The 12,819-nt window shown below is 37.1% G+C and overlaps 1 protein-coding gene across 1 annotated transcript in view; it reads right to left on the reverse strand.

Annotated features, from left to right (window-relative positions):
• The window catches only part of LOC148835878 (sex comb on midleg-like protein 2), a 60,396-nt gene extending 57,106 nt beyond the window's left edge, over positions 1-3,290 (reverse strand). Inside the window, exon 1 of the mRNA XM_088913905.1 lies at positions 3,160-3,290. The gene's annotated coding sequence lies outside the window, so the exon portion shown is untranslated. The remainder of the gene's footprint in view (positions 1-3,159) is intronic.
• Between the last annotated feature and the right edge of the window lie 9,529 nt (positions 3,291-12,819).

The raw sequence follows: 12,819 nt of genomic DNA on the forward strand, positions 1-12,819 counted from the left end.
GAAAGCACTTCTTTATACAAAGGGTTGTGGGAGTGTGGAACAAGCTACGCAGCCATGTTTTTGATACCGATACCCCGACTCCCTTCAAGAAAATGGTACTAACTTGCCGAGCAGGCTGGATGGGCAGATGGCCTCCTCTTGTTTGTCACTGTGCATATGTTCTTTTTAATTAGTCTCAACCCTGAACCAATTTCCAGGTTTCACACCTACGATCCTTCAGATGCATGGAATATAGGTAAATGAACCTCTGTAAAACAGAGTCCCTTATAATCTTCCTATGCAAATAGATATTTAACTATATGGTTACAGTTAATTTTCTATGTAGATATGAGGTCAGGGGTTGGTAGCAATTAACTTTCCAAATCCGTGCCATGTCAGGGGTTTCCATGGCAATCTCAATACAAATTCACTGCTTCGTTTTTTAAACCCTCTTCACTCGGCTTTCCACCATGGTGAACGAGGAAGGCTGTTCCAAGACTCCTGAATCCCTCTGAACACATCACACAAACTATTGCAGCCTTCACCAGCCATCTCTGAACAATTCTCTGCCACACTTTCACACAGGAGGCAACCAATTTCTTTTAACCAAATACCTTCCACCAAAGTTTCTGAATAAACAGTGTGTGGTGATATCAGGATTACAGACTGTGCATCAGATTGTTGCCTGATACACCTCCAGATCCCTACTAGCAGCATGCTTTGCATTTAATAATGCATGTAAAGACGTACTATTATACTTTTCACCAAGAGTTGCATTTTTTTTTTTTTACATTTTACGTGCAGCAATAATAAAACTGAAACCCTAACAATGCATTTTCCTTTGAAGATATTAACAACCAATCTGCATCAAAAGATTTAAAAAAGCAACAACAAAATAATCATACCACTTTTTTTAAGGGTTGGTAATAAGTAATTGGTAATTAAAGTGAGCTTTGGAACATTTTTACATTAACGAAAGATTGCTAATGGTTTCAGGTATTTAATACGCCTACGTAATTCACAACTCAAGTCTGTTTTTCCTGAACCACAGAAACCTGTTCACATGTGTAGAGTGACACATTGTGCCTTTTTTCATGTACCATGAGAGGATGCAACAATGTTTCCAGCATTGTCAAGACATTTATAGGTCTATGACACTAGGTTTCCACATTTATTCAAATTTCACAATTTGCTTTTTGTTTAATTAAAAATACTTAAGCTGATACAATCACTACAGGGAGTAATTTGCCAGTTAATGAAAAACCCTGTGAGTTTTATGTCAAAATACAGTGCACACTTCTGTGACTGACAACAAGGGCTTCAACAAAATCTTCTCAGCCATTTTAAGATTTAATGGACCATAACAGCAAAACTTGTAAGACAAAAATGAATGGTAAAAATGTTTCCAATGGACATCTAACCCTTTTTAATCAAAAGTCTGACACCATACTAACTGCAGAATAACGGCATGAATGGTAATATATTATTTTTTTTAAACTAAAACATATACATCCTGTCTGACCTGTAACCATTCAAGCTCATTAAGAGTTTTTGAGTTTAAAAAGAAAATGTTTACAAAAATACTGCACTTTATTTTGATGAACGAATTCTTAATTTCTTGCTGCTCTTCTTAATGGGACCTACTTTCGTTGCTCATTTTTTCCACTGTATCTCCAATAAATAACGTTTCTTCTTTGTTAAAAAGTTTATTTCCCTGAACTTCCCTATAAAATCATTTCGAACAGGAAACCACAGACAGAAAGCAAACCAACATAAAACAATCATATAAGCAAACCCATTTTATAAATTATGCTGAATTAGCTCACTGGATTTCAAATATAATCCAAAATGCTTTCGACTAGTTACCAACGTTAATCGAAAAAAAAGTTTTAAAACTGAAACCACTTTAACGGTCATGTATTTTTTTAGAGTTTATCAGCTTCTAAAAGAATTTACTTGGTTCGCTTTAAATCAAATTCTCTGAACTCTTAACTAAACATTTTCGCATTTTTATGTTCGGTTTACAATCACGCTTATAATAACCTTTATTTATAAATCAGATATCAAAGTACTTTGCAGATGCACAGTTAGGTCATGGGTGTATAATATAACACGTTAAAACAACACTACAACTTCCTTAACCATTGTCACCCCAAAATATAAGAATTTAAAGCATTTATTTTGTTATAAAAAAAATCAAACGAATAAATTCTAATGTTTGGGTTATGCAAAGAATCCGTCGTTACGCTTTAAAAAACAAACTATTATTTGTATCCACCTTTCTTTTAGAGTATAAAAAAATAAACCTATTAACATGAAAAAAAACAGATTCTGTTAAACTGTAACACAAAAATGAGCCATTCGAGGTGGAGGCGTGTCCCCATTAAACACTGCGTGACGGAATTTGAAATAACTCAAACCCAACAGCAAGAGGCTGGGATTGTTATTGTGTAACACTACACAAAACAGAAAACGGTTTTCAAAAAGACCGTTCTTCCCATCGCTACTAATATTCCACTAAGACAGCCACTGTTTTCATTTGCCAATTGCATTACTTTTCAGATTTCTGACAAACGCCCTTATGTAATACAAGCAGCATCAACAAATTTCCCCAAACAGAAATTAAACATTACAAACAGCATATTGCATTTTTTACCCAAAACGTGAACGGTGTCACCAATACTTTGCATACACAGAAGCAGTTCCAGACAGGACTGAAAAACTGTCGCCAGTGTGCGGTGGCAGGTAGCTAGCCAGTGAAGAAACCTGTCCGAAATTAAAACAGTCTCATCTTCGCTACAGCTGGCGCATTTTGATATGGCGTATTACGCATATAATCTCGCTCCCTCCTCACAATGTCACTCTATCTTATTTTCGGGGGGGGGGAAAAGTGAACGTGTGGCGATACGCCATAAGAAATAAAAACGATACGCATTTTTTACACCGCGACTCCGGTTCAGATCACGTAGTAAACACGCCAGATGGGTTCCCCGTAGTTTAGGGAGTAACATACACAGAGAGAGAAAAAAACCGAGCGGGGTGGACAAAACTCAGCTCTTTCGCGTTTTGTATTTGCGCACTGAATCCACAATGCGGGCACACAAACCACCGGTCTAGAGGCAGGCGACCTCGCCGTGTGCAGCGACGAGGCCATGAGCAAGTGAAAGCGAAATAACTTACCCAATTTGACAAGAAATTTGCAGCAGATTTCAACACTTTCTCTCCTCCACTAGGCCGCCATGTTCCGTGTTGCTCCGCGCATGTCCTCCAGCGGCTCCGACTCGCATTTCAATGCGGGGCTCTTCAGGAGCGGTGATGGTGATACAGTAGGTACTTTTCATGAGTGTAGGTTTATGCTATTACGTCATTTATTGCCCCGTCCCCCAGATTTTGAAGTCACACTCAGAAAATATCGGTCGACTAATGCACTTAACCTATTTTTTTATATATAAATTGAAAGAGTTTGGTAAAGCCATAACAGGTAGCTCATACTTGTAGCCAGTGAACGCTCCAAGAAGCTTTCCCCCCCAATTTTGGGGTGGGGTTACTGGGAAAAAGTTTGCCCTTTCCAAGCGCGTATTTTACATAAAAATTGTCTTCATTTCCCCTATAGTAGTATTAGTTGTGTTATGATTTACAGTTGCTTGAAAAAATAAAAACATGCCATTTATGATTCACAGTGCCCTTCAAATAAAAATCTGGGGTGTTGCGAGGAAAACTACATTTGGTCTTAAGTGTAAACACTGTAAATATTGGGGGAACGTCATTCTGTTGGTCGTCCCCTTAAAACTTGTTGATAATGAAAAGTGTACCCGTTTGCAAAAGCTTCAAAAATGAAGGTAAATGCGATAAAAACCCCAACGCATCTTTTGTGTCAAAAGGTCGTTCAACTTGGTTAATGCTTACCAAATTTAAATACTGCAATATTTTTGCAATATTAATGGAAAGTAGAATTTGTTTCACACATAAACTGTTCTCTTGCTCTTACCCGCGACGGCTTCTATAAAGCTGATGCATTTCAAATGCTGCGACGATTCAGTTTTGAGGATTACAAACATATTAACTGTTAAAACTGAACGATATAAAATAATAAGAAAAACTAAATCAGCGAAACAAATTAGAATATTAGTTAAGTTGGTATTGCATTCCACTGAAATTTGGTTAGCCTTGTTGTCTCGCAGAGCTGGGGGCCTGGGTTGATTTCGGACCTGGGGTGCTATCCGTGTGGAGTTTGTAACCTGTGTTTGTGTGTGTTTCTCAGGGGAGCTCTGGTTTCCTCCCACAGTCCAAAAAACATACAGGTAGGTTGTAGTAGTTCGGGTGGGTAGCTGCGTCTGCATGCGTAGGCTGCAAAGGAACAAGTTATAGAAAAAAAGATAAAAGAAAACACAACGTTTCGGCCGTGGAGGCTTCTTCAGGTGTGTCGTTCCTTCAGGTACAGTAGGTTAATTAACTTTTGGGATAACTGGCCCTGGTGTGAGTGTTTGTGTCTTTGTGTGCTCTGCGATAGACTGGTATCCTGTCTAGGATGTGTCCCACCTTGTGCCTGTTGCTTGACAGAACAGGCTCTGGCTCCCCTGTGACCATGAATTGGATAAAGTGGTTAGAAAATGGATGGATAGAGCAAATGGGCAAAATGGGCAGCACTGAGACAGAAGAGGCTACTGGTTGAAAAGTCTGGGATGTTTATGCCGACACATCAGTTACATCTGCCAGACCATGTGGGGAGGAATTTAAAAACACAAACAGAATCCTAGGATATATAGTTAAAATTGTAGCATGCTTTTCGACTTGAACAGAGAAATGGATGAATATTTAAATAAAGAGTATTCAAAATCATCAAGGGCATTGATAAATCTGTCCTGTTAATCTAGCAAACGTCTTCACAATGAACAGTGAAGAATTATCCAAAGGACACAAGTATAAACTATTTGAAAGTGCATTGAAAACTGAGAACAGGGGGCACTTCTTTATCCAAAAGGTTGTGGGAGAGTGGAACAAATTTCCCAGGCATGTTGTTGAAGTTGATACCCTGGTGTCTTTCATAAAACAGTTGGAGGGGATCTCTGGATCAATTAGCTACTAATTTTCATATGGTGTGGGGGCTACACATTGTTGTTAGAAGGGAGTCCTCATTACTGGTAAAGCACTTTGAGTACTTTGTGGAATGTCCAGATAAATGTTATATTAATGTAAGGAATTTTTATTATTAATAGCTGGATAGTCTGAATGACCTCCTGTTTGTAACTGTTAATATGTTCTTAGTAATGAGTCTCAACCGTGAACTAATTTTCAGTTTTCGTGTATTTCATACATGTGTGGAATTTACGTAACTGGATCTCTGCAGAATACAACTTCCTTTACTGTGGGTATTTGTTAGAGACATTCGCAGTAAGTGACCTGCCTAGTCAGAAAGCAACCGGCCATGAATAAGCAAATTGAAGAGAGAATGGATGGCATTATGTTTGTTACTGTTCTCTGCAAGAGAGTATTTTTCAAACTAAAAACTGAGTGCAGAAGCCAGTTCAAAAAGTCTAATTATGAACAAATTCAGTTAAAGGGACTAGTTAGCCTAAAAAGTTTTGGATACAGTTGAAACCAAAATCAGAAGACCCAGGAATCCTTCAGGAGAAATCTATTTCGAGAACCACTGCTCTAATCATACAATCAGCAATAGGGGTTGCTTAATTCATACAAGCATTTCTGCATGCCAGATTTCTTAAAAGAAAGTACAGCTGGTGAAATCTTATTGGCATCTTCACTGAAGTCTCACAATAAAGCAATCCGATGATTAAGATAATAGTTTTTGATGATAGAGAACTGCTGTTTGAAATTTTATATTGCTATTTGTGATTCTCATATGCACCATATATAAAACAGATGACAATCTGTTTTTGATATATGGTGCATATATGACTTACAAATACCAGTTTAGACGAATATGTATGTATATCATTCTCTTCTTCACAGCTTAAAGGTCTGTAGCCCATAATGGATCAAAATCAACCAGAATTGACCCTGTCAGCAACCTGCCACAGAAATTATAAATGCAATGCATCATAAATTCCATTGGGTAGAAACACAAAAAGGTGGGACAAGCAAAGTGCTGTTGTTAAATACAGGTCTGTTATCTGAAGTGAAAGGTGGGTTTGATTTGTTTTTCTCTGCACCTACTGTATATTCATTTCATTTTCTGAAGGCCACATTTATAAGGCCATCTGCTGCACTGGCACAACATCCCCTATTCCTGATTCTCCTGATCACAGAATACTTTGAATTAGTGGTTTCAGGTATTTTTAAGCAAACTTCATTTCATTTCCCAGCTAATGTAGTCAACGTGTTTCTTGTGATCTTTCAGGGACGTCCTGAAAAAACATCCACTAGTCAATATAAGTGTATTGAAATTCCTTTAATTTATCAAATATAATTTAAAGCTCAGTTTATTCACAGCATATGCTATTCTTTTTAAGATTTTGGCTTTGTTTCTCAGGGCTATTTTTAGAGTTTGATATATATGTGTGTTCACTAACAATTTGAGGATGGAAGATTGAAAATCAGATGGCACCGTCCTCAAACAGTTTGAATTTAATTAATTTCTTGCATTTATTGAGCATTTTTCATATCAAAGGATCACCAAACCCTTTACATATATGAGGGGACCCAATTCATCCTCAACGGAGGTGCAACACCTGATTAGGTGACAAACGGCAGCCCCAGCACACATGATCAGGTGGAGAAGTGAGATATTGCTTCACAACTGAATAAAGAGGGAAATGTGGGTCATCCAGATTGTGCAGAATCTAAATGGAATTTAGTCAGGGCACTGGGATAACACTCATACTCTTAGGAACAGTGCGAATTTATTCATAGCAAGAGAACCTTTAACTGACTGTTTAGTAAAGCCTATTTTAATTTACAATATCTGGAAGATACAGTAAATACATGTATTTCTTCTTTGTAGGACCTAATTGATAAGGGCAACATGGTGGCACAGTGGTTAGCATTGTTAGGGCCCTCTGTTCAATTCCTGACCTGGGGTGCTTTTTGCATGGAGTTTGCATGTTCTCCACATTTGCATGGGTTTCCTCCGAGCACTTCTTCTTCCCCCCACTGTCCAAAAACATACTGGTAGGTGAACTGGCTTCTGTGAAAACTGTCCCTGGTGTGAGTGTGTGCATGCATGTATTCATGTCTGTGTCTCTGTCTGTGTGTGCCCTGTGATGGACTGGCGTCCTGTCCAGGGTGTACCCTGCCATGCACCTGTTGCTTGCTGGGATTGGCTCCGGCTCCCCTGCAACCCTGAAACTGGAGCAGTTAGAAAATGGATGGATGGGACTTGACGTAGGCATGATGCGGAATTCGGAATAGCTTCAGTTGGAAACTCCAATGATGTTATTGAATGAATTCCGAACCGTCCCAATTTTGTTGCAGTTGCAACACCTAAGTGGTTCATACTATGTGCATGAACTATCTTCAGTTACATTAAAGTATGATTGTATGTCTTAATCATGGAATATGTTGAATCTGTCATGATGTTTATGTATTTACCTTAATGAGATTAAGACTGGAATTATCTTGAACTTTATTGTATCGTGTTCAATCCCAAAGGCAATAATGATAGGTAAATTTATTACTAAAAACACTAACATAATATGTGCATAAATCTCTTATATAACAGAGCCTATAAGCTCCTACATCAGTTTATTCCCTAAATTATGCATCATGGATTTAGTAATCATCTGCTTGCATTACAGTTCTGGAGTCTGCTGATATTTCAGAAAACATGCTTTCCATTTTGTTTGGACAAATCATGCTTAATATTGTAGTTCAAAATATGGATCCTCTGAATAACATGAGGTGTGGGTAACTGGTTACTTTTCATTTGAGAGCAGTGTATTATAAAATACACCACATTACATTATTATCATCAGCATCAGACATTAGGAGAAATGTAAGTGATGCTGGCAGAAGCAGCTCTCATGGAAATCAGTAGTAGTAATGACTTAATAATAATCATATTGGAAACATAACATTTGTTTTTCATTATAGTTATCCTGCAGAATGTAAGACTACAGAATAGATTTGAAAGCCATTGTCAATACGTGAGCCTCTGTCTTGTATTACTGTGATGCTGGTTAGCAGAGCCCCTCTACAGAAGCACATGCACGTGTTGGCATAGGTAAACAATATTTCCATTAAAAAAACAACAACATAAGAATGTTTTGATGGCTAGATGTACTAAATTAGCTATATTTACTGGAAATTGATGCCATCTTGTGGTTTCAGTTTGCAAGATATTACAGTACGGGGAAAAGTCCAATTTTCATTTCAGTCAGAAAAATGTTTTTTCAACAAACAAGTGCATCTTCGTAGGACATTTAGAGGACCAATGTGTATTTTGCCATTTGTTCATCTTAACATTTTTTAGTAGAAGCAGCAATAGTTATTAGCAACACTTTAGATATTTTAATTAAAAAAATCTTAAAGGTTGAATTAAAAAAGGTTAAGAATCCATTATGGGATAGTACCGAAAATGAGAAAAAAAATTAATGTGATTTGGAAAAATGTCTGAAAAATACCATTAATGTCAAACAGGAACGTTTCTTCATATACAAGGAACGTTTCATTCAGGGACAGTTTTTAAAAGATATTCTGGGGATGTGTAGTGGTATAAATACCTTCTGGCAGTAAATTGAGTGATTTGTATGAGTGTGTCTTTGTGTGTAATTTTAGTACTGACAACCATGTCAGTACTAATATACAGTACTAGTATAAAGCACTTAATCTGATATACTCCCCAATAAACAAACATTGCTCACTGGCTTAGACCTGACATGCAGAACCTTATTTGTTTCTTGTTACTTAAAGGTTTCTTTTGACATTTTTCTAGTGCAGCATATGTTGGAGTGGCATTCGGCATGAGTAATTTTTAGAAACACTAATTATATTTAGCCTCCGACCTTTTGAGTCTTTTTCTGGAAGCTCATTAGGGATAAATCTGGGTCACCTGCGCTGGGGTGAAATGAACCCATCTTGACTCACTTTTCTTACAAGTGACGCTGTGTTGAACCAATCTTTACAGTTAAGTGTCTGTGTGACTATAGTAGTCTGAATGGACCTCCATGAAATTGCCTTCCATTGGTTTGGTTTTGTCACACTTTTAAGGCCGCGTGCTACATAAGCAATTTTTTACTGCATCTGAAATGTAATCATCTCTACCCCGAGCCTTTCAGGGTGCGCTGATGCGCGACACCAGTTGACGTTGTGTCATAATAGTAGAGTGATCTGTGTCCCTTTTCTAGATTTCACGGGTTTTGAATACTTTCATTACTGTAGCTGCAATACTCCACTACGGTTGAGTATGTATACAGTGCGATTATCACAGTATATTGTTTTTCATTGAAAAAGACAAACTTGCAGGATTTAACAGCCATGATTCTGTCTGATATTGTGAAATGGCTTTAGCTACATGAATTTTTTAAACAAGAAAATGATACTTCTTGGTAATGTTTCGTTTTAAATGATAGGATGTACCCATGCATGGGTCAGCAACAGAAACTGTCTCTGACAAAAGACAGTTGTGAGTATCTTCTTATTTTTTGTTATATATTATCATATTATAACTTCCTGATGTGTGAGGCGCAAAAGATAAAAGAATGTTTTTTGTTCAGGGAACAGGTTGAGCCTTTTCATCTAGACATCACCTGTTTAAGCCATCATTGATGCAGAATAAAAGCATTGCTACTTTGTGCTCAAAAAACCATATTGATCTTTAGACCTTTTTTTCTTAAATGATCATATTGTTATATACTGATACAGCATAGTAGGGTTTGTGAATAAATATTTTATACATGGAGGTAAACAGTTGCCAATAACAGAAGATTTTTAATACAATTTTCATTCTTTTATATACAGTACAGCGCCTACAGAAAGTTTACACCCCTTCCAGTTTTTCACAGTTTGTTTTATCTTTATTTACACACTACACTCCACGTGGTAATTTCACAATTGTGCAAGCCCCCACCTCCCTCTGTTGATATTTGGAGGAAGCACTTTGACAACAATTACAGTTGTGAGTCTGAAGGGTTTGTTCTCTATGAACGTGCACACCTATATTTGAACATTCGGACTGTTCGGACTCTGTTGTGTTGCTCGGGAAGCGCTGATGGACACCGATCTTCAAGTCATATTTCTGATTGGATTTAGGTCGGGCTCTGATTGGGCCACTCAAGGACATTCAGCTTTTCATTCCTCTGCCACTCCAGTGCTGCTCTGGCCATGTGCGTCAGGCCATTGTCAGCGGTCAGGTGAACTTCAATCCCTGTTTCAGCTTTCTTGCAGAAGGCACTAGCCTTCCCTCGTGAACTTTTCCATGTATCCTCCTTTAATTTTCCCGCCTTTGCGGAAAGTACTCCCGCCCCTGCTGACAGGAAACTCCCCCCTTACGTGATGCTGACATCACGCTCCACAGCCAGAATGATGTTCTTTCAGTATTTTCCAGCATTGAGTTTGTGCTAGTTACAATGCTTTGCATTTAGGCAAAAAAGTTCCATCTTCGTTTTGTTGGACACAAATGCTTTTGCCATGTGTTCGCAGGATTATTTAAATGCTTCGTGGCTGTTTTTTTTAGTAATGGCTTCCATCGTGATTTCCTGCTATATAGGCCAGATCTGTGGGGTGCCTATGATATTGTCACATGTACACAAGCCTGTAGCTCTTTCAGATTTGCCATAGGCCTCTTGGTAGCCCCTCTGATCAGTCTCCCTGCTTGCTCATCCAGTTTGGAGGGACAGCCTGTTCTAAGCATTGTTGGAGAAGCCATACGACTCATACTTCTTAATAATAGTCTGGACTGTGCTCTCAGGAGTACTCAAGGCTGAAATTTTTTATACCTCATCTGTGCCAGTAATTTGTTTCAGAGCTCTTTTGAAAGCTCCATGGTGCTCATTGTTGAGACTGCATAAAGAACCTACAGAAACTGCTGAATTTGTTCTGAACTCATGAGGATCACTACAATTAAACACAGATGGGGGTCAGTTAACTTGGTATGTGAGTTTAAAGGCAATTGGTTACACCTGAGCTAATTTAGGATTGTAATTACAAGGTGGGTGAACGCTTAGGTAACCAAGCTGTGCCAGTTTTTATTTGTAATTAATTTTCTAACAATTATTAGACTATCATTGTCACTGGCAAGCTGTAGGGCAGGTTGTGTTGATGAAAGAAAAAAAACAGTTTCAATGCATTTTAATTTCAGGTTGTAAGACAACAAAAGATGAAAATTTTGAAAGAGGGTGTAGATTTCCTATAGGCCAGTATATAAAATTGTCAATAAATGTTTATTTGATACATTTCCAAAGTGCAGTACATGGATGGTTGTTTGATTGCCAAAAGTTCAATAGATCATTCTCTCAAGAGAGATCATTTTAGAACCACAAATTATATAAACAATGATGAACTCTAAATATTGTTCTGTTTCTCATTGGTACATTAAATTGTATGTTGCTATTTATTCTATTATGGACATTTTCAATTTTTGATTTTATAATTTCTATTTAAAAATTTGATAGGGTGCAAATCATCTAATTATTGGGATTTAGTCATTTAAGTAATGTTTCACAAATTAAGGCAGACACCCTTTTCGATACTTTTGATATATTAGTACATTACACAGAATAGGAGATAATACTTGGAATTGTTTTTCAAAAACCAGATGTGCCTTTTCATGCCCTGGTGATTTATTGTTTTTTTGTAAATCTAACTTCTTGTTGTGAAATGTAATTTGACAAGCTCATTAGTCAGCATTGCTTCCTCTTTAATTGAGAAAAATAAGCATTTTGCTATGTCTGAGAGGAAGCTAGATTCGTAAATCCTGTATAGATTGTAAAAGTCTTCTTATGGTTATCTAAAGGGTGTTATTAATAAGGGGTTTATTAGTTCAGATGGTCATATATACAGTCTATTTATTCCATTTTAAAATACAGGCTGAATTTTGTTATTGTTGTTCCAACCATGAATAAAGTAAATATAGGCTTTGTGGGTATAAATATCACCCAATTTGGGCTGTAATTGAGTGAGTTCTATCCTGTATTCATAACATGTATTTTTAGCTATTAATGCTGTCTTTATGCTTAGTACAACAAATTCTGAACCAGAAGAAGTTACCAGCAGAAGTTGCAAATTGTCTAATTGCATAGTCTAGTCTGATTCAAAATGTTACTGCATGGCAAATTAGAGAATTCTTGTAACCATGGTCACTGTATTTTGCAGACTTCAGGTAGTATCCACTGTCACTATTTCTAAGTCATTTTAAAAACAACACAATTTCTATAAATGGTCTCAAAAGATCACAGAAATATCAGTTAATGGTTCTCAAGTTAGTATTAAAACGTACAAAGCTTATGCACTGTGCGGAGCTTGTTAACAAATCTTTAATTTATGAAACATCTTAAAACCATCATCTGTTATTACACTATGTCAGTTTGGTTCTGGATTATTGACTGTTTCACTTAGCGGTTCTGTAACTTGTCCTTGCTCTGTAAATTGTTCTGTAACTGTGTCCTGTCTTGTCAAAAAAAAAAGAAAAAGACATAAAAGGTAAAGAAATAGTGGAAGTAGAGGAAAAAGTGAGTTTTTATTACATTTTAAATTTGTTGCATTTCAGTACACAAAAATACTGTATTATAGTAACGATAAACGTTATTTGTTGTATTATTATTGTTTTTTTCATTTGAACTTTTGATTGTCCTGCCCGTCATTTCACCATCTTAATGCTGTGAATATAGCTCCAAAGAAAGAGCCTAGTTTCTGGTTCCAGCTCTGTATAAACCCTGAACAGAGGTT

Source organism: Atractosteus spatula, chromosome 4, assembly GCF_055471065.1.
Source record: "Atractosteus spatula isolate fAtrSpa1 chromosome 4, fAtrSpa1.hap1, whole genome shotgun sequence".
Taxonomy (NCBI): Eukaryota; Metazoa; Chordata; class Actinopteri; order Semionotiformes; family Lepisosteidae; genus Atractosteus; species Atractosteus spatula.